The sequence below is a fragment of the Solanum tuberosum genome, unplaced genomic scaffold (genome assembly GCF_000226075.1).
Source record: "Solanum tuberosum cultivar DM 1-3 516 R44 unplaced genomic scaffold, SolTub_3.0 scf00002, whole genome shotgun sequence".
Lineage (NCBI taxonomy): Eukaryota > Viridiplantae > Streptophyta > Magnoliopsida > Solanales > Solanaceae > Solanum > Solanum tuberosum.
The window spans coordinates 3,835,623-3,856,414 of NW_006238928.1; the positions used below are offsets into that span (position 1 = coordinate 3,835,623).

General features: G+C 37.4%; 1 long non-coding RNA gene and 1 pseudogene across 1 annotated transcript in view; one reads left to right on the forward strand and one right to left on the reverse strand.

Annotated features, from left to right (window-relative positions):
• The window catches only part of LOC107062872 (uncharacterized), an 11,299-nt gene extending 6,688 nt beyond the window's left edge, over positions 1 to 4,611 (reverse strand). The window contains exons 1-2 of the long non-coding RNA XR_001474910.1: positions 4,312 to 4,611; positions 2,450 to 3,634 (exon numbers count right to left, since the gene is read on the reverse strand). This is a non-coding gene — a long non-coding RNA (uncharacterized lncRNA). The remainder of the gene's footprint in view (positions 1 to 2,449; positions 3,635 to 4,311) is intronic.
• A 226-nt stretch (positions 4,612 to 4,837) lies between these two features.
• LOC102584543 (respiratory burst oxidase homolog protein E-like) lies at positions 4,838 to 20,091 on the forward strand (annotated as a pseudogene).
• Positions 20,092 to 20,792: the final 701 nt, after the last annotated feature.

A 20,792-nucleotide genomic window follows, 5' to 3' on the forward strand; every position in this document is an offset into this window, starting at 1 on the left:
GAAGATGTGGAAGAGATAGCTAACTTAATTAAATAACTTGATAATTGACAACATTTTGTTATGTTAATTTTAAGTTATGGATTAAGTTGAGACAATCTCTTGATTTTTGTTAAATAGTATGTTTTACACTTTTACTTGGTGTATTGAATATTGATTAGTAATTATGAATATCTAAATTGTGGATAATGATCTTGTGTATATCTTAAATTTTAATAATTGCAGTATTTTCACTTTCACTTTGTTTCAAGAGACAAGAGTTACTATCCATGTTCTAAGGTTAGTTCATCTTTTCAATCTTTATTGATTCTTTTAGTTATATTTATTCTATTGTAATTTGTAAATGCTTTTAATGTTTAGTTTCTATTTTGTTGTGTCTTTGTAGGAAGAATGGAAGAGTAATCTCATCTTGAAGAATGGAAGATTGAATTCTACAAATACATGTAAGTTTATCACAACATATCTTTCAAATTTAGAATATCTTCATAACTATATTTTTATAATATTGAAAAAATTTAGCCGTATCCCCGCACCCGTATCCATACTTGGATTCGCACCCACGAATCTTAAAATTTGGATTTTGCCGAATCCGACTCTCGGATTCGCATCCGTCTCGGATACCCGCACCCGAGTCCGAGCAACTTAGATGATGATTCAATGTTAATGACCTCATTCAATCTTTTTTTGAGCCTTCGCTATCGTGGGCTAGATGGATAGCTAGTAGTTATGAGCAGCAGAGATCCATTTTGGAAAGGGAAGTGAGACATATGTTGTGGGCATGCAACTTTTTCTTTGTAGGGTATGAATTCAACCATTTTCTTTTGCATCTTCCATGTGTTTCATACTTCAGTGCTTATGGAATGTGTGAGGAATCAAGTTTATATTTCAGAATTTAGGTAATTAACCTCAGCCTAGAAACCACGGTGAGATTCTTGGATTTCGTAAGTCTTTGAGATTGACGTCATCAATGAATTCAAGCTAAGTTTTTGGCTACTTATTCTCATGTCTTGCAAATTATGCCTGCTCAGATCATCATGCATTTGTTGTAGATATGTTTGCAATGATAACTGATGAATAGAGGATCGTCAGTTTATTAATGTAAAAAATCACTAAATATATTGGAAGCTAGTGTTAGAATATCAAAGGTTGGATCTATCAAGTTCAAATCTTGCATCCATTTCTGCTAATATCTGTACCTGAACATTGAATTTCTTTTTGAACAACTTCTGGATTTGACCATATGAAGTTTATACATACTTCTGTTCATGCAAAAATTTAGTGTTGTCATGTCTTTTGTATTTCAACTAGTGATGTTATCAGTTGCATTAGTTATTGTGGTTAGATCAAAGATTGAAATTTCTGCATGTTTACTTTCATTAATGCCGTCATAGGATGCTAAACATTCACTTCTCTCATTACATGTACATCAGCAAACACCGATTAGGATCAAATGAAATTTGAAGTTATGTCATTGTTTTTGCTGCATGATAGAGAAATGTAGTAAAAGGTCTAGGTTGCTATAGTTGCTTCACCATAATAGCTGCTGTACAGATACTGAAATTATTCGACTAAAGTATGATGTAGAATAATATCCTTACCATTTCTCCTTATATTGATCACCAAACAACATACCAAAGAGAGTGCAAAAATTATTGCTGCCGCAGACTTGTTGTGTACTACTGCTAACCAAAAATGATCAACTGGCATATTTCTTCTCCACATAATATTGAATTACCTAAAATGCTTTTTACTTGTAATTTTTCAGATTAGTCACACAACTTGCAATATTTTTATACTTTGGATTTCATCTATTGACACATTTCTTTTTTATTTTAGGTTATACAATCTGAAGTTCGCAAATTTCATATGTGGGTGATTTCAAAGACATTATTCGAAGAAGAGTAACAAAATTTATTTGAAGACATTATTCAATAGTTTGAACAATATAAGTTTATTTTTAAAAGTTGCGACGGTCTATTTTGGATCAATACTTTCTTTTGTTTGTCTAGATTTAAAGAGACATATTCTATTTTATGGATTAATAGTAATATATATGTTTTCACCATTAGCGAAAACTGTTGTTACTATGAGGCTCTCTTTTACGAACGTGTTTGTTGGATTTTTATATATACATGTTATCGATAAATATAATAGATATTATTAATGGAGGCTAAACAATTGCCGTTAAACGTTATGATATTTAGCGGCAATTCAATGGTAAAATTGATTGCCGTTAAAACTACTACCTTTTAGCAACTATTTATTTCGATTTATCGACTAAAACAATGGACGCTAATGGACCATAGTTAGCCGATATGAATTACCTTTAGCAGCCAACACAATTACTGCAAACAATTGACATTAAAAGTACTACCTTTTAGCGGCTATTTATTTATATTTATCGACTAAATCAATGGACACTAAAAGGAAATAGTTAGACAGTATGAATTACCTTTAGCAGCCAACATAATTGCCGCATTCAATGGCCGTAAAAGCTAATGGTTTGTAGCGGCAATTCACACTATCCTTTACCAGCATTTCCCACAATGGCCGCAAAGCCTTTGCCGACCCCAACATTGCCGGCTAAAGTTCATTGGCCGGTATAGAGTATTGTGGCAAATGTTATTGCCGCTAAAGCCATATTTTATTGCCGCTAAAGGGCCCTTTTGTAATAGTCACGCGCCCTTGAGGCAGGCTTGACACTATCTCCTTCACAATCCTCAACTCACTTGCCAACGACTCAAAAGGGCCCAAAATTGGAGGTGTAGGAGTACCATCCTCAACATGCACAGACTTAGAGGAGTTAACCTTTCTCGTCTTGGTTTTTACCATCGTGCCCTCACCACGCATCTTAAGAGGAAAGATAGGATTTTTGGGCTCCATCTAAGTGTCACCTGGAAGTACATCCTCCTCAGCCCATTTACAAAGCTCTGTGACCAGAGATGGAACAACAAGAGACAGGCTGTCATGAATTTTGAATTCTCGGAACTCATTAACAATGAAATGGCCTATATTTATCGGGACATCATTAAGTACCCAAGCCACTATTTGTGCTCGCAACTAAGGAATGTTGCTAATGTTCCCACTTGGGGAAATACAGTTTCATACAATTGACATCCATGTCCTTGCTTCTGCGGTCAAGTTTGAGACTAAAATTCTGGTATTGGTGACAGCCCATGGAAACTTTTGTGCTTGGACATAGCTTTGAAGCTAACAAAACACCCGACACACAATCCTTATTTGTGACGGACTTGATATCATGGTTAAGTAACCCATATATTTGATTGATTTCCTCAAGCCCATAGTTGACAACCTTACCCTGGATGGTGATCAACCTTGATCTCATTCCAGTCTCCTTGCGATTGGCATAAAAAATCCCTCACACATCGCTCACTTTCCCTACAAGGTTCAACAACAAGCATATCCAACTGCATGACATCAGCCTTTGGTGGAAAGTCGGAAGAATTTCCTCAACTTTGTCAAGCGATATGCCTCTCTCCGAAAGTAGCTTCTTCTTCATCAAATCAACATAATAGATCTTTTGTGCTCGGAGAGAGACAAATTGATATTTATCATATTCAACCACCACATCCTCCTCAAAATTGAGTTCGTGTGACATTCTTTACTTTGTGAAAATCTGAAAATCACAATAGCATATGTGTGTGAGAATCATGTGTTAGAAATGCTATTTCATAGGTAGAAGTCAAAGAAAATGGTTGGAACTCAATTTGAAACCAAAACAAGCATGCTGAAAATATTCATCCTGGCAGAAAACAGCCCCAGATATCGCAAAAGTGAAGCCATGTTCGCTTAAGGGAACATCGCAGAAGCGACCAGAAGGCTGCTTAAGGAGAAATCGCAAAAGCGAAGGGGTATGCTTAAAAGAAGATCGCTTTTGCAATGGGGAGTTCCTTTTTTTGAACATTCACCCCCTTAAACATGAACAACAAATTTCATTTCTAGTTTAACACAAAATTTAAATAACCATCAGTGTAACATCAACAACAACCAAACAAGCAACAAAAAACTCATTCATTTCGTCACAACAAGTTTCGATAATCATTTTTGAGTTCTTTTGGGCATTTTATCAAACACATTGTACCCAATCTATTTTCAAAAATTAGATCATGAAATGGGTTCTCAAGACATCCCCAAATACTTTAAATCAGCCAATACACCTGTATTTAACAATTTAAGCAAGGAATTCAGTTAGAGAAGTTACTACCACTAAATACCCCCAACTTACAACAAGTAAAAATCAATTATCCAAATGAAATTTACCAATTCAAGGGAGAGAAAGTTAGAGAGACATACCAGATTTTGTTTGCACAATAAAGATCAAGAGTTTAGAACAATTTTAGACATTTGAGGAGGAGAGGAAGAAATTGGACATTTATTTTAAGTTTTGTGTTGGTTTGGATTCTGTGCACTGCCTTTTGAACTCCTTAGCTTCACTTAAGCGACATTTGGGCGCTATTGCAACCTCTAATGAAACGTGGGATTCTCTTAAGCGAGTGCCCCTTTGCTTAAGTGATGTTCTCTTTTGCGAGAGGAAACCTCCTTTCTGGATTTCACTTTTGCGACTTAGAGGCCATTAGGCTTAAATATTTTTTTTTAAAAAAACTTGTTATTCGATCTAATTATTGTGAGGCTCTGAACAGTTACTAGTATTTCAGAAACAATTTAATTTGTATCCAAAGATATAGCTTTAAAATAAAAAAAGCCTCTACAATCAAGTTAGTACTATTACTGCATACAGTAAGTATGAGTATAAAACTTGATAAAGAACGCAACCCATTGCTTCAACCTTAACCAGAAATATCGGGTTTGAGTATTGGATATGGAGAAAAATTTGTTGGTAGCGCCACTCCTGAATAGGCCTTGCAGTGTGCAATTCGAATTTAGTCGGAGCTCTAATGTTGGCTCCGAAGCCAAAAAAATGAAAACTTGATAAAGATGCTAGGTTACTTTGAAAATCGTTAGATTGTGAGATAATTCGTAATTTTATTTATATGTTTTTGTTCCTTGACCAGTTGATAATGGTGAGTGCTTCAGCAAATAAGCTATCAAAATTGAAGGAAAATGCAGGAGAGTATGCTTGTTTGATAATGGAGAAATTAGATCCAGAAGATGTTGGTTACATTGAGGTATGTTCCTCTGGCTTGCAAAGTGTGTTAAAAACTAGCAACACTAATATGTGCCTTTTCCTTCAGTTATGGCAGTTGGAAACACTTCTTTTACAAAGGGACCATTACATGAGCTACAGTAGGCCTTTAAGCACAACGACCAGTGTCGACTGGAGTCCAAACATAGGAACAAGCAATGCCAACAACATGGTAAAGAAAGCAAGTCGTGCCCTCAAATGCCTTGTCTTAGACAACTGGCATAGAGGCTCGATTATCTTGCTATGGTTGCTCTCTATGATTGGACTTTTCACTTGTAAATTCATGCAGTATAGGCAAATGGAAGCATTTCAAGTAATGGGTTACTGTTTGGCTACAGCTAAAGGGGCTGCCGAGACACTCAAGTTTAACATGGCACTAATCCTTTTACCAGTTTGTCGAAACATGTTAACTAGGTTACGTTCAACAAGAGCCAGGATACTTATTCCATTTGATGACAATATCAATTTTCACAAGGTAAACACTCCATACCTCAATTTATCACTAGTATCATATATTCCTTAACTAGGCCATTCGCTTGCAGATTATTGCACATGCCATAGCTGTTGGCATAATATTTCATGCAACCGACCATTTAGCGTGTGATTTTCCCCATTTGGTTAACTCATCGCCAGAAAAATTTGCACTCGTAGCTTCTGATTTTGACAAGTTGAAGCCAAGCTACATAAGTCTTTTGACTGGTGTTGAGGGCATCACCGGTATTTCTATGGTAATTTTGATGACTATAGCCTTCATACTGGCAACACCACACTTCAGGAGGAGCGTACACAACTTGCCACCCCCTCTGAACCGATTAACAGGCTTTAATGCATTTTGGTATTCTCATGATCACCTTCTGGCATTTGTCTATATATTGCTACTACTACACGGAACATTCCTGTTCTTTGTCTACAAATGGTATCAGAAGACGGTAAGGACTATGAAGATGATTAGTACAAAGAAAGCAAGCATTAAATTGAAAAAACATTTATCCAAGATTATATGCTAACAATATATCACCAATAACTATTAATGCAGACGTGGATGTATATCTCCATTCCATTAATCCTGTACATTGCGGAGAGGACTTTGAGAACATGGCGATCAGAAGACTATGCAGTTAAGATCTTTAAGGTAAGTAAGGGCATGACACTGATAGCATTTTCATCAATTACACTTGTATTCTCGGGACAGTACAAGAAACTATTAGCTCCTAAAATGAAACTGTAAAACCACTTAAGAATATAAGGAGAGGAAGATCAAGAACAAGATACGAGGAAACGAATAAAGAATTGATTTTCGAACCTTACAGGTTTCTGTACTTCCAGGAGATGTCTTGAGCTTGATCATGTCAAAACCAGCTGGCTTCAAATACAAGAGCGGGCAGTATATATTCCTGCAGTGCCCAACAATATCCTCATTTGAATGGTAGGTATTGTTGTTTTACATGCAAGCTGATTATGTTACGAACAGGCATTGAACATATATCTCAATATTTCTCCATGCATCCATTTTCTATAACATCAGCACCAGGAGATGACTACCTCAGTGTTTATATCCGGATCGTAGGTGACTGGACAAAAGAACTTAAGAGAGTATTCACAGAGATTCCAGCATGTGTAGTTGGTCGAACAAAGTTTGAAGAACATGAAAATGTTGATCAAAGAGGGTAACTTTACTATTTCTGTCCATTGAGCAAACCTACATCGTGATTTTCTTTACAAGTTCTAAAAATGCTATCGACCATGCAGTTGTTTACCTCGATTGCTAGTTGATGGACAATAAGGAGCACCAGCACAAGACTATCAAAATTATGATGTCTTACTTCTTGTAGGACTTGGTATTGGAGCTACACCTTTTATAAGTATCCTAAAGGATCTACTGAACAATACAAGAGCACATGAAGATGTGGTAAATCTTACAATATCATTACTTCAAAGCAATACCGTTGTAAGGCTCCAAGTAAATATTTTCCGTCCATGATTCTGTTTCAGGATTCGAATACTGAGACCAGCGCATCAGATGATAGCTGGACAAGTTTTGCTTCTTCAAGCTCAACATCAAGTGTAAAAAAGAAATCAAAGGGCAAGAAGTGCACATTTTTATTGGGTTACCAGAGAACCTGGATCTTTAGACTGGTTCAAAGGAGTGATGAATGAAGTTGCAAAGATGGATCACAAAGTAGTACACACATACTTCTTGCTACATGTCCTTAATTGGAATTCTACGTTGTTCGATTTCTGTTTTAATATTATTGCCATCAACTCAGTTATGTTCCTGTATTCGGGTGATGGAACAGGGTCAGATAGAGATGCATAATTATCTAACGAGTGTTTATGAAGAAGGTGATGCTAGATCAACTCTCATCACCATGCTCCAGGCACTTAATCATGCAAAACATGGTGTTGACATCTTGTCTGGCACTAGGGTATGATCCATCACATAGACCTTCTCAAAGTGAAATATTTTTAATTCTACTGACATTAAAACTAATTCTAGTGCAGGTAAGGACACATTTTGCAAGGCCCAAATGGACTGAAGTGTTCAAGAGAATAGCATTGAAACATCCCTATTCCACAGTAGGTAAAGAATTTCTATCACAATCTCAATTATGATAATTTATTAAACACCAGCAGTTCTGACAAGTGCCCCTTCCTACATGATTTTGCTAGTTAACTTAGTCCTAATGCCTTATATGATTAATTCAGGAAAAATGAGATATCCTCATTCTAATGATAATCATCACATAGTAGAAGCTAATAAAACAACAAATGTCAAAGGTTAGAGAAAATAGTCAAATAACCCCCAACCTATTACCAGATTTCCAACTACACACTTATACTTCAAAGGGGTCCTATTACTCTCTTGGGCTATTTTAAAGTAGATTTATTTCCTCCCTGAAACGTCATTATCAAGCATGTGTCTTGTGGTGAAATACAAGTGTTGGAATGTATGCGTCCACCGATTTTGATGGGACCAGGTCCTCAACACAGTTACAATAACAAACAAAAATAAATGTTGAAAGTAAAGATTGCACACACAACTTTACGTGGAAACCTCCTTGCTCAAGGGAGTAAAACCAAGACATGTTCTCAACAGGACTTTTCGAACTGCTTCCACTAATCTTCTCCAAGCAAAAGTAAAAGCCAGTTTACAAAAAGATCCACACTAAGCAATACCTCTTATCACTTAGCTGAGCCAGTGCAGATACAACACTGCCCACTATACTAATCTTGACCGATTAATATAGACTTTTAGAGTAAGAACCTACGTTACCCTTAACCTAGTTCTTACAATGATTCAAACAAGTTTGAAACGTTTCTTTCACAAGTGAAACGAATCCTACAATATAAGAACTATTACAAGCAAGCAAAACTACAGCTAGTACAGAAAGCAATCGAAGCACTTCTATCAGGTCCCTTGCTGTTTTGAAGCTTGAAAATATCTCTCTTTGAATGAATGAAATAATTTGTATTTTTTCCTTGGATATATTTAGACATGAAAAGTTATTATCCAATGAACAAGCAACCTCGTCGCTTCTGATTGGTGGAGTACTCTGCAACTTCACCAACATTCTGACGCAGATCACTTTCCAGCTGTACAACATTTTGACCACTGGATGAGTATTTATACTCTGCAGAGGACCAGGTCCCTGCACTTGTGAGGAGATCATCAAAACATCAAGAAACATAAGCACTTATCAATTTCCCCCTTTTTGATGATGACAAACAACCTATATAGAGCCTCACGTGAGTGAACAAACATTCATTCAATATACACGACAAATTACAACTTTGTTCAGTGTACCAGTAACAACAATGTTCCCCCTTAGTATGTTCCCCTACCAACCACAGTTCCCCCTTAGTTTAGGGCCCGTATTCCACAACCAACTTTACAAAACAACACAAACACTTCCCCCTTTTGACATCATTGAAAAGGTGAAGCAGCAAACATATTCAAGTTAAATGCAAGGCAATAAAGAATCCAGGGCCTTGGGCCACACAAAACATTTGTATGTAAGCATAAAGAGAGTATTAAACCACACATGAATAGGGCAGAAACACAAATAGCATTAGGCCACAAATATTGACCACTGTAGTTAGTCAAAAAAACACAAAGCCACAAGAGTTTGGGTTACAAAAATGATCAAAACAAAAGGAATTACAAGTGAGACACATTTAGGACGGAGGAGGAGAGGGATTCAAGGTACGCATCAACATCATTAGATGCTCATTTGTGCTCTCATGGGTCTGTATCAGTTGCTTGTTGAGGGACTTAATTTCTTCACTGAGAGAGGCATTTGTCTTCAGCAACATTGTGTTTTCATCCCTCAACTGTTTGAGCACCTGCTCATGACCCTCACTGGTACCAGGTCCCCTAGAAACAACCTTCTGCAATTCAGACTTGAGCCTAGTGATTCCAACCTCCTTATCGCTCAAAATATTGGTGAGATCAGTCACCTCCCTCTTAAGAGTAGCCTGCTGCTCCAAAACATCCGCCACCTGAGATCTGCCCCTAGCCTGTCCCTCAATGCACTCACATTCTAGCACAGTAGACATAGTGAACATCTACTTGGTGGTACCAGGTACCCCTTTTCCCAATGGTACTTCAAAATGATTGAAAACAAAGTTTAGCGATACCCATAAGGAATGTTGTGTTTAGCATTCTTCCATGTCATTACCCTGTGCATGTGTTCCAGCATAAGTGCAAGGAGGTTGATTTCTTCAAGCTCATCAAGCTTTTCCATGAGAAAGAGATCGGTAGCGGATGCCAGTGTTCTCTTCTTACTCCTGGGCACCATTACTTTGTTAATGAACTCAAAAATCAACTGATACTCCCCTTTGAGAAACTTCTTAGGGAGCCCTGCACGCTTGACATCTCCTCGTTTGGTAGCAAGCTTCGAGAAATCACCAGTTGGTTTACATCTCTCAATAGTTTGAACTCCTACAACAGGCACCCCAAGAATGATTCCCAGAGTTTCTTCATCAAAGCGAATCTGCACATTCCTGACAATAGTTGTGATTCCACCACCTTCCAGTAGTTCCATTTTGTAGAAGAATTCACGCACTTCAGGTTTGTGTAAGTATGGAACTGGTGGCTCAAAAAGATGATTCCAGCCTTGAATGGTAACAACATCAACCAGATTGGCTATACCAAATTTTGTTAGAACGTCAGTGTCTGACTCTACCATTCAAAACTCTTTGTTGCTCCATTTTCTCTACCCGCTCCTCTCTAGTCAATTCCTTTTCTTCGATTTGATTTTTAACCCTGGGACTAGGTCCTTTTACGGGTTGTTTCTCTGACTGCTTTCTTCCTTTTTCTCCTTTTGCAAGAGGTTTATGCTTTTTAACCTTCACACTCTTTGCAGGAGATTTCACCCTTTTTACAGCAAATTTCTTTCCCCCTTTTTGACTTCCCTTTGATTTAATTCGTTCTTCATCAGCTTCTCTCCTCTTTTTTGCCACATACTTGGTAGTATCCTCAGATTCAGTCTCACTGTTCTCAATAGATAGGGGAGTAGAGGCAGGTTGTTCAGGTTTAACCCCTTCTCTTCTCCTCTTCCTAGTTCTTTCAGTTTGGGCTTTGCTTGCCGCAATAGCACTCCCCATAACCTTTTGTGTTTCACTTCTTGTAATATACTTCCTTTTGTCCCCTTTAGAGTGAGATAGTACCAACTTTCCCTTCCCTTTTCTGTGTCGCTCCTTTTCTCGTTCACCAGATTTATCAATAATGTCAATCTCAGACGTACCTTTAACTGTTTCCAACTCAGGAACATTTACTTGAGAATGGTTTCCTCCTCGCATTCCTCTTGAGCGCCATCTTAATGGGATCTCTTCTTCTTCCTTATCGCTCCCAACATCAGAGGATTTTGGTGTTTGGTCAAAGATAGGTTCACTTCTGTGAGGGACCTGATCCGGTGACTCCAGTTCATGCTCCAGAATGGTAGGTTGAACATCACCTCTTAATGAGGCTAAGCTTTGAACGGCCACCAGTTCAGCCTCAGCAGTTGGGATACATGATTCAGGACCTTTCCCTTCAGGTAAGTCCCCTTCAAACAATCTCTCAGATATGGTAGACGACACTGCCATGGAACCAACGTCAATTTCTTCCATAGGAAGATCCACATTAGGTTTTGCCACAGATTGTGCCTCTGAATTTGGGGATTTGTCACCAGATAGAACCAGAGTGGGGGAGCAAACCAAAACATTCCCGGAGTGAAGAACAAGGGAGACCAAGATGTCGGTCGGTGGAGTGATGGATTCATCCATTTCACCAACACCACAGACTGGGGTAGATGGAGACTCTTCAGGGGGAGGAACGAAGAATTTGAATGAACTAGGGTTTTCAACTTCTTGGGAGATGGTTTTTTTGAAGAAGACTCAGAGATAGGCATTTTGAAGAGAAGAGGGAAACATAATTTGGAGAGAAATTTAGAGATTTTTAGAAGAAGGTTTATGATTTTTGATTTTGATGAGAAGAGGGAAACAAAATAGTAACTCACCAAGAGAATTTTAAAGTGAAAAGGTATCGGGTCCCAATAGAGGCGACCTTTGGTAGTAAAAGCGACAAGACATTTTGAAACTGACGCGGTGAATGGGCGAGTGACACGTGGAAGTGATGTTGAGTGTAGTACAAGTGATACTAACCTCATGAGGACCAGGTCCTCCTTTCAGTTTGTAACTTTGCATGTGTGATTAAACCATCCCTTCAGCTAGACACATCAAGAGTGTATACCTGCATTAAGGTACCTGAAGTGAATTCTTTTATGACAAACATTAAAACAAGTATAGATACCTACCCTCCTTAACATAATCAATAAGAAGGATTTTTGTGCAAATTTTGTCAAGGAGTCAGGTAATTTTGTGCATCTCTAGCCTCATCCTGTTTTTGATGAAGAATTCTTTACTTAATGGCTTTGTAAAGGTGTCGGTCAGCTGATCTTCAGTTTTGTAGAACCTCATCACCACATTCTGCTTTTCAACATTGTCCCTCAAAAAGTGATGCCTCACATCTATATGCTTTGTCCTCTTATGCTGGACAAGATTCTTGGCAATATTCATGGCACTGGTGTTATCACAGATGAGAGGAATGGTGTCTGAAAGTACACCAAAGTCCTCCAAGTGTTGCTTGATCCACAATAGTTGTGCATAGCACGATGCATCAGCCATATACTCTGCCTCTAGAGTAGACAATGCCATGGAATTCTGCTTCTTTGTTCCCCATGTAATCAAAGCTGATCCAAGGAAGTGTGCCATGCCTGATGTGCTTTTTCGATCAACCAGAAAACCTGCATAATCAACATCAGCATAACCTATAAGATCAAAAGAGCCACCAGTAGGGTAGAAGAGGACCAGGTCTTGAGTTCCTTTCAAGTATCTCAGGATGCGTTTGGTTGCCTTCAGGTGAGACTCCTTTGGTGCTGCTTGAAACCTTGCACATATCCCTACGCTGAATACAATGTTTGGCCTGCTTGCAATGAGGTATAGGAGTGATCCTATGATTCCCCTGTACATGGTTTGATTTACCTCCACACCATATTCATTTAAATCAAATTTCACACTTGTGCTCATTGGAGTATCCAGCACCTTTGCTTCAAGCAGATTGAATTTCTTGAGCAGCTCTTTGATGTACTTCTCTTGGCATATTGAAGTGCCTTGAGAGGATTGTTTAATCTGCAAGCCTAGAAAGAACGTGAGTTCCCCCATCATGCTCATTTCGAACTCACTACTCATCAAATCAGCAACTCTTTGCAAAGTGAGTCTGAAGTGGCTCCAAATATGATATCATCCACATATACCTGCACAATTAACAATTCCTTACCTCTGGATTTTAAGAACAAGGTATTATCAATTTTACCTCTCTTGAACCCATTGGTGAGAAGAAACTTGGACAAGCATTCATACCAAGCTCTAGGAGCCTGTTTTAACCCATACAAAGCCTTGTCCAATTTCAGCACATGATTGGGCAGGTCTGCATCTTCAAAGCCTGGAGGCTTCTTGACAAATACTTCTTCCTTAAGGTTCCCATTCAAGAAAGCACTCTTGATATCCATTTGAAATAGTTTGAATTCCATATGAGCGGCAACTGCTATCAAGATTCTGATGGCTTCCATTCTGGCTACAGGAGCAAAGATCTCATCATTATCAATTCCCTCTTCTTGGTTGTAACCCTGTACCACTAGTTTTGACTTATTTCTAGTAATGATCCCATGCTCATCAAGTTTGTTTCTGAAGACCCATCTAGTTCCAATAATGGTTCTGTCCAGTGGTTTGGGGACCAAGTGCCACACCTTGCTTCTCTCAAACTGATGAAGCTCCTCCTGCATTGAAGTTACCCAGTATACATCCTTCAAAGCTTCCTTCATGTTCTTGGGTTCAATGGATGATATTATTCATCCTTGCCATTATTACTTCTGGCATCAGACTTGCCTAGATCATCCTTGCCATTATTCATAACAAAGCATTTACACCTAAATGGTCTAAGATGTGCAATTGAAGGTTTTTTGTTATTTAATAGCTCATAAGGTGTTTTCTTGATGATAGATCTGATAAGACACCTGTTTGTCACATAGCATGCTGTATTAACCGCTTCAGCCCAAAAATTCATTACAAGTCCTGAATCGATCAGCATAGTTCTAGCAATCTCCACCAGAGTTCTATTCTTTCTTTCAACCACTCCATTTTGCTGAGGATTTCTTGGTGCTGAGAAGTTGTGATTGATTCCATTTTCTGCACAAAATCCTTCAAGTAGCGAGTTTTCAAACTCCGTACCATGATCAGATCTGATACTGGCTATCTTCAATTGGATGGCTTTGGCAAATGTGATCAGTTGTCCAGCTGTCTCATCTTTCGTTCGCAGAAACATATTCCAAGTGAACCTAGAAAAATCATCAACAATGACAAGAATATATTTCTTACCTCCTCTGCTTTGGATTCTGATAGGTCCACATAAGTCCATGTGGAGCAGCTCTAGAGGTCTCGTTGTACTGACTCCCTTCTTGGCTTTGAATGATGACTTAGTTTGTTTCCCTTTAGCACAGGCATCACAGACTTTGTCATTCGAAAACTTTAGTGTTGGCAATCCGTGGACCAGGTCCCCTGTAACAAGTTTGTTCAGCATCGAAGTACTCACATGACCCAATCGCCGATGCCATAGATCTGCATCATAAGCTTGAGCACTTAAACAGGACAGATCATCTCCCTCAATGGAATCCAGATCTGTAACATACATATTTTTAACTCTAGTAGCAGACATGACAACCCTTTTGGTAATGCGATTTGTAACCAAACATTTATCAGCCACGAACTTGACTTCATTTCCTCTATCACAGATTTGTGAAATGCTCAAAAGATTGTATTTTAAACCCTCCACATAGTGTACATTATTTATCGAATTATCAGCAGATCTCTCTATCCTGCCAATACCAAGGATAAAGCCTTTTTTTCCACCACCAAATGACTCACCACCACCTTGGTGTGCTTTCAAAGAGAGGAAGTTTGAAGTGTCTCCAGTCATGTGCCTTGAGCATCCACTGTCCATGTACCAACACCGACTCCTTCATCTTTTCTGCATAAGAATCACTTGTTAGATTTAGGAACCCACTTCAAACGGAGTTCCCAATAACTATCAAAAGGCTTGATAAGAAACTTTCTTGTCCAGGGAGGCAAGGTGTTCTTACTGAAACAATAAAGGGGACCAGGTCCATTGTGTCCCTTTTTAACATCATTTTCAGATCTAACAAATTTCACATGCCTTTCATTAGCTTCTTTTCTCAGACTCTCACATTTCTCTTTAAAATGACCATTTTGACCACAGTGAGTGCACAAAAGGTTGTCAGATACAAACACATATTTTCTATGAGGATTATAAGGGGGTTATATTGGTCTGAGTCCCAACCCTCTCTTTCTATTGAAACTCTGATTAGACAAATTAGAGAGTATCTTAGAGGAGTCAGTCCATTTTAAAGAATGGTTTAACTCCTTCTTGACCTTACTCAGATCCTTTCTCAGTTGTGAATTAGTTTCAAGGGAAGCAACTAGCTTAGCCTCAGAAATTTTTAGCTTTTCTTCCAGTTCTTCCTAAAAAATGCTAAGCTTTCTCTTTCCACCTACTGAGGTACCAGGGTCCTCCTCAGGTGTTATGTTGCTGGTTTCTAGGGTACCTATCCTTAGACTCATTTCAGAAACTTGAGACAAGAGAGCAGAGTTCTCATCCTCACACAAACTTAATTTTTTATTCAACATTAAGTTTTCAGTAGTTCGTTCATCAACAGAGTCAATAAGCAGGGCAGCAAGTTTCCTCAAGTTTTCAACAAGCATTGTATCTCGATCATCCTTAAGATCAAAGAGAGTTACCTCGTCTGAATCCTCTTCATCATCAAATTTTTCTATCAGGGAGAAAATGGAGTTGAAAACGCTTTCATCATCTTCAATAGCCATCATTGAAACATCCTCATGCCTTTCTGCATCTTCTTCTGATTCACTTGAAGTTTTCAGTAGTTCGTTCATCAACAGAGTCAATAAGCAGGGCAACAAGTTTCCTCAAGTTTTCAACAAGCATTGTATCTAGATCATCCTTAAGATCAAAGAGAATTACCTCGTCTGAATCCTCTTCATCATCAGATTTTGCTATCAGGGAGAAAATGGAGTTGAAAACGCTTTCATCATCTTCAATAGCAATCATTGAAACATCCTCATGCCTTTCTGCATCTTCTTCTGATTCACTTGAATCATTTCCCCAAACAACAAAGGCTTTTCTCACCAACTAATCAGCATGTGCCTTCCTTCGAACATGGTCTAGGACCAGGTCCATCTTGCGAGGTCTGGTGTCATGAGTTTCCTGCTTTTGATTGGGGCAGTCCCTCATGAAATTACCAGGCTTGCGATATTTATGGCAAAGATCATTTGCAGTAGCAGTTCTGCTAGAAGGGGTTTTCTTTTGGAAGCCTCCATGCTTTTTTAAGATCTTTTGAAATCTTCTAGTGACATACGTCATCTCATCCTCCTCTTCAGTAACCTCACTTTGAGATGTTTTCAAAGCAATAAACTTCTCCTTCTTTCCTTCCTTCATAGTCGTCCCCTGTTTCTTGTTCATCTCGTAGGTCTGATGATTCCCAATCAGTTCATCCATGAGAAGAGTAATTAAATCTTTGGCTTCTGTTATGGCATCCACCTTGCTTTCCCAAGATTTAGGAAGCACTTTGAGGATCTTGCGAATTTGCTTGCTGACAGGAATAGGCTCACCCAGGCCTCTCAGCTCATTGGTGATAAAGGTGAATCTTGAGTTCATCTCAAAGATGGTTTCCCCTTCCTTCATAATGAAATTTTCGTACTGAGTGGTGAGCATATGAACCTTAGACTCTTTCACTCGCTGGGTTCCTTCATGGGCTGTTTGAAGACAATGCCATATCTCTTTGGCAGTCTCACAAGCATAAATTCTGTTGTATTCGTCTGCTCCAATTCCACACACACACCAGAATCTTCTTTGCTTTGTAGTTCTTTTCTATCTTCTTCCTATTTGCTTCATTGTACTCTTTTCTAGTTTTGACAGCAGTAGTGGTGAGCTCTCCATCCTTTACCTCCTTTGTAGGAATATACGGTCCATCAAGAATAATGTCCCACAACTCCGTATCCTCAGCGTTGATGTAGTCGTGCATTCAATTTTTCCACCATCTATAGTATTGACCATTAAAGCAAGGTCGCCTGGTAGAAGACTGACCTTTCTCCATATTGGGTGGGGCAGCCATTCCTTCTGGATCTTTTCTTTTCTAGGTGTTAACCAAATTGAAAAGTCAAGCTCTGATACCACTTGTTAGAATGTATGCGTCCACCGATTTTGATGGGACCAGGTCCTCAACACAGTTATAATAACAAACAAAAATAAATGTTGAAAGTAAAGATTGCACAAACAACTTTACGTGGAAACCTCCTTACTCAAGGGAGTAAAACCACAACCTGTTCTCAACAGGACTTTTTGAACTACTTCCACTAATCTTCTCCAAGCAAAAGTAAAAGTCAGTTTACAAAAAGATCCACACTAAGCAATACCTCTTATCACTTAGCTGAGCCAGTGCAGATACAACACTGCCCACTATACTAATCCTGACCGATTAATATAGACTTTTAGAGTAAGAACCTATGTTACCCTTAACCTAGTTCTTACAATGATTCAAACAAGTTGAAACGTTTTTTTCACAAGTGAAACGAATCCTACAATATAAGAACTATTACAAGCAAGCAAAACTACAGCTAGTACAGAAAGCAATCGAAGCACTTCTATCAGGTCTCTTGCTGTTTTGAAGCTTGAAAGTATCTCTCTTTGAATGAATGAGATAATTTGTATTTTTTCCTTGGATATATTTAGACATGAAAGTTATTATCCAATGAATAAGAAACCTCGTCGCTTCTGATTGGTGGAGTACTCTGCAGCTTCACCAACATTCTGACGCAGATAGCTTTCCAGCTGTACAACAGTTTGACCACTGGACGAGTATTTATACTCTGCAGAGGATTAGGTCCCTGCACTTGTGAGGAGATCATCAAAACATCAAGAAACATAAGCACTTATCAACAAGCATGTAACACGTGTATTTCACCATTTAATAATATTTTTTTTAAAAAAAGTCTCCTCATTCCTCCTCCTTTCTTCTTCAATTATTTCTTCGACCCTAACTATAATAAACATCACTTTTAACCTCAATAAATTTCTATATCTCTAACAATTTATAAGGACGGAAATTTGGTCAGGTTTTCATCCACTCCGAATCTCTAGAGCCTAGAAGATAACGACCTTAATCAAATCTTTCATTCGACCAATTCAACAATCTTTTCATATTTTTTTACATTTTGTTTGATTTATTCATTAGAAAATTCCAAATACACATTGAATGGGTTATGATGAGATCAGATTTAACCTCCGACTATTCCGTCATCGACTCAGAACCATTGTGGATGAGCAAATCAATTTGAGACCAATTTGTAACATCAATTTGAGAAATCACTCTCTCTTCCCCATTCTTTCTCCCTCTAAAATGTTCATGATTAAATCATAATTTGAGTTTTTAATTTTAATTCTTCATGGGTTTTAGGATAACATGTAGGAACCTTCTTTAAAAAAGTAGAAAAAATTGTTTTGTTTCAGTTCCTTCGAATAAATTTGATTTTTGAAAAAAAAATATAATTACTTCACTTTGACTTTGTTACTCTTGAGTCTATGACTTTAAAAAAAAAATGTAATGTGTATATTTTTTTAGCAATAAATTTAATTTGTTATAGATGTTCAAAATAAGTCTTTATAAAAAATATTTATTCATAAAATGCATTAATTGTTGATAATTTTTATAACAAACATCCATTGATGAAGCTTCAACAATAATAATAGTGAAGAAGGTATAGTTGTATAGATAAATAGGAAGAAAGAAAGACGACAAAGAAAAATATAAAAAGAGAAAAAAACAGAAATAAAAAAAAGAAAAAGCAACGTATTTTCTCAAAGAGAGTGAAATACACTCTCTATGCCAACTCAACACTTAAGAGGTAATTTATTCCATTTTAAAGTAGTCCAAGGGGTAATAGAACTCCCGTGAATTGTTAGTGTGTAAGTGAAAATCCGGTAATAGGTTGGGGGTCATTTGGCCATTTTCTCTCAAAAGTTATATACAAGCTTGAAGAAGAATCTAAAAATGCAGCAATATTGCTATATCCAAAGAACAACATGGTCGTTGATTAGATAAAACAGAGTGGACCTAAAGGCATAGATCAGTTATTACAGAAGTCATGAATAGTAAACTCTTCATAGTTCATGAAATATTCAAACAATTAAGGCCGTTTGGTTACTGTATAAGAGTCCATTTTATTCATGTATTAAAAGTTGTATTAGTTTCACTATGTTTGGTAGAAGTTTTTAATAGGTAGAAAAGTCAACAGAACTTATACCTTTGGTTGGTAGGATTTTAAAAGCAGTATAAAATTATTCATATATTAATTTTATACGGTGTTTGGTTACGTTCTTTGTAGTCCTACATAATTAATACCAACACAATTTATGAGGGAATCTATGTATACGTTATGCGGGGTAAAATGTGGAATAAGTTAAGCGGGTATTAGTTATACATGTATTAAAATAGTAAATTACATAGTTACCCCTATTAATTTTTTTTATTGAGAACTTAACTGTACTGCATTCTAAATTTTTTTTCTTTTTTCTTTTTAACACAAGATCAACTTTTCTTTTTGTTTACATTTGGATTCCAGAAATATTTTATTAATATTACAATTTGGGTGGTATATATTTTGTCGGCACATATGTTAATCATATTCTAATTCATATATTTGGTATATTAAAATTGTATAAACAATATGTAAAATATATTTATAGAATATTTACTATAATAACGTATTGTAATCTCTAAATAATCAAATAATACCTACATCACTAATATCCGCAAAACTAAATCCAACGTAACTAAACCCTGCATAATTAATACCTGCACAACTAAATTCTGCATAACTAAAACCTGCATAACTAATACATGCATAACTACTACTTGCATAACTAAACCCTACACAACTAATACTTACATAACTAATACCTGCATAACTAATACCTGCATAACTCTAACCAGTAACCAAACGTCCCCTTAGATCAACTAACACCAGAAAGTATTTATCTTATTGAAGCATTTACAAGGTAGAGCATCTAACCGGGCATTTCCCAATTAACATTGAATATTAAAAAAGAAAGAGACACTATATATAACAGAATTTTTTAAAAAGAAAAGTGCAAAATGAAACTGGACACTGACAAATTAAACTAATATGCAGGAGTCTTCTACCGTGGGATGCCTGTCTTGGCAAAGGAGTTAAAGAAGGTATCACAAGAATTAACTTACAAGACATCCACACGTTTCGAGTTCCACAAGGAGTTCTTCTAATATTAGCAATTTTCACTAATAATATTTAAGTGAATTTTTCTTTTATATTTTTTGATTATTATTTATGTGATGCATGTACATGTATCTTTCAATTCAAAAATGTAAATGTATGTATCATACAAGATACTATATATGCTGAAAGAGAGTTTTCTCACTAGAAAATTGTAAATGTTCATCAAAGCAATCATTTTACAGAAATACATAAAACATATTATTGTACCATAATGCACATCTTGTGTTATCTTTTTTTGTGATGATGGTGTGATATACCGTGAGTTTACGGTATTTCTAATACGTTTCACTTACTAGTTGTATGTGTCTAAGGCCTTTTTATATTGGTTTTTATGTGTTTTTACCATGTTTTGCAGGAAAGACGTTCAGGTGCGGTTGTGTAGAGACAGCTGAAGGAATTGCAGAAAAAGGGCATCCACGGAGGTGATCTACGGACCGTAGATCCATCCACGGTCCGTAGGCTATGACCGTAGATCAGCAGGCATGATAGTGAGGATAAATCAGGGAAATCTGACTAAGTGTGGAAGCACGACGCCCATTGACGGTCCGTAGACTGATCTACGGACCGTACTGTTGATCCGTAGAGTGATACTGCAAGGGTTCCAGTACCTGATTTTTGAAGATTCTAAGTATGGAGCTACGGAGGGGATTGACGGACCGTAGGTCGACCTACGGTCCGTCAATCCCCT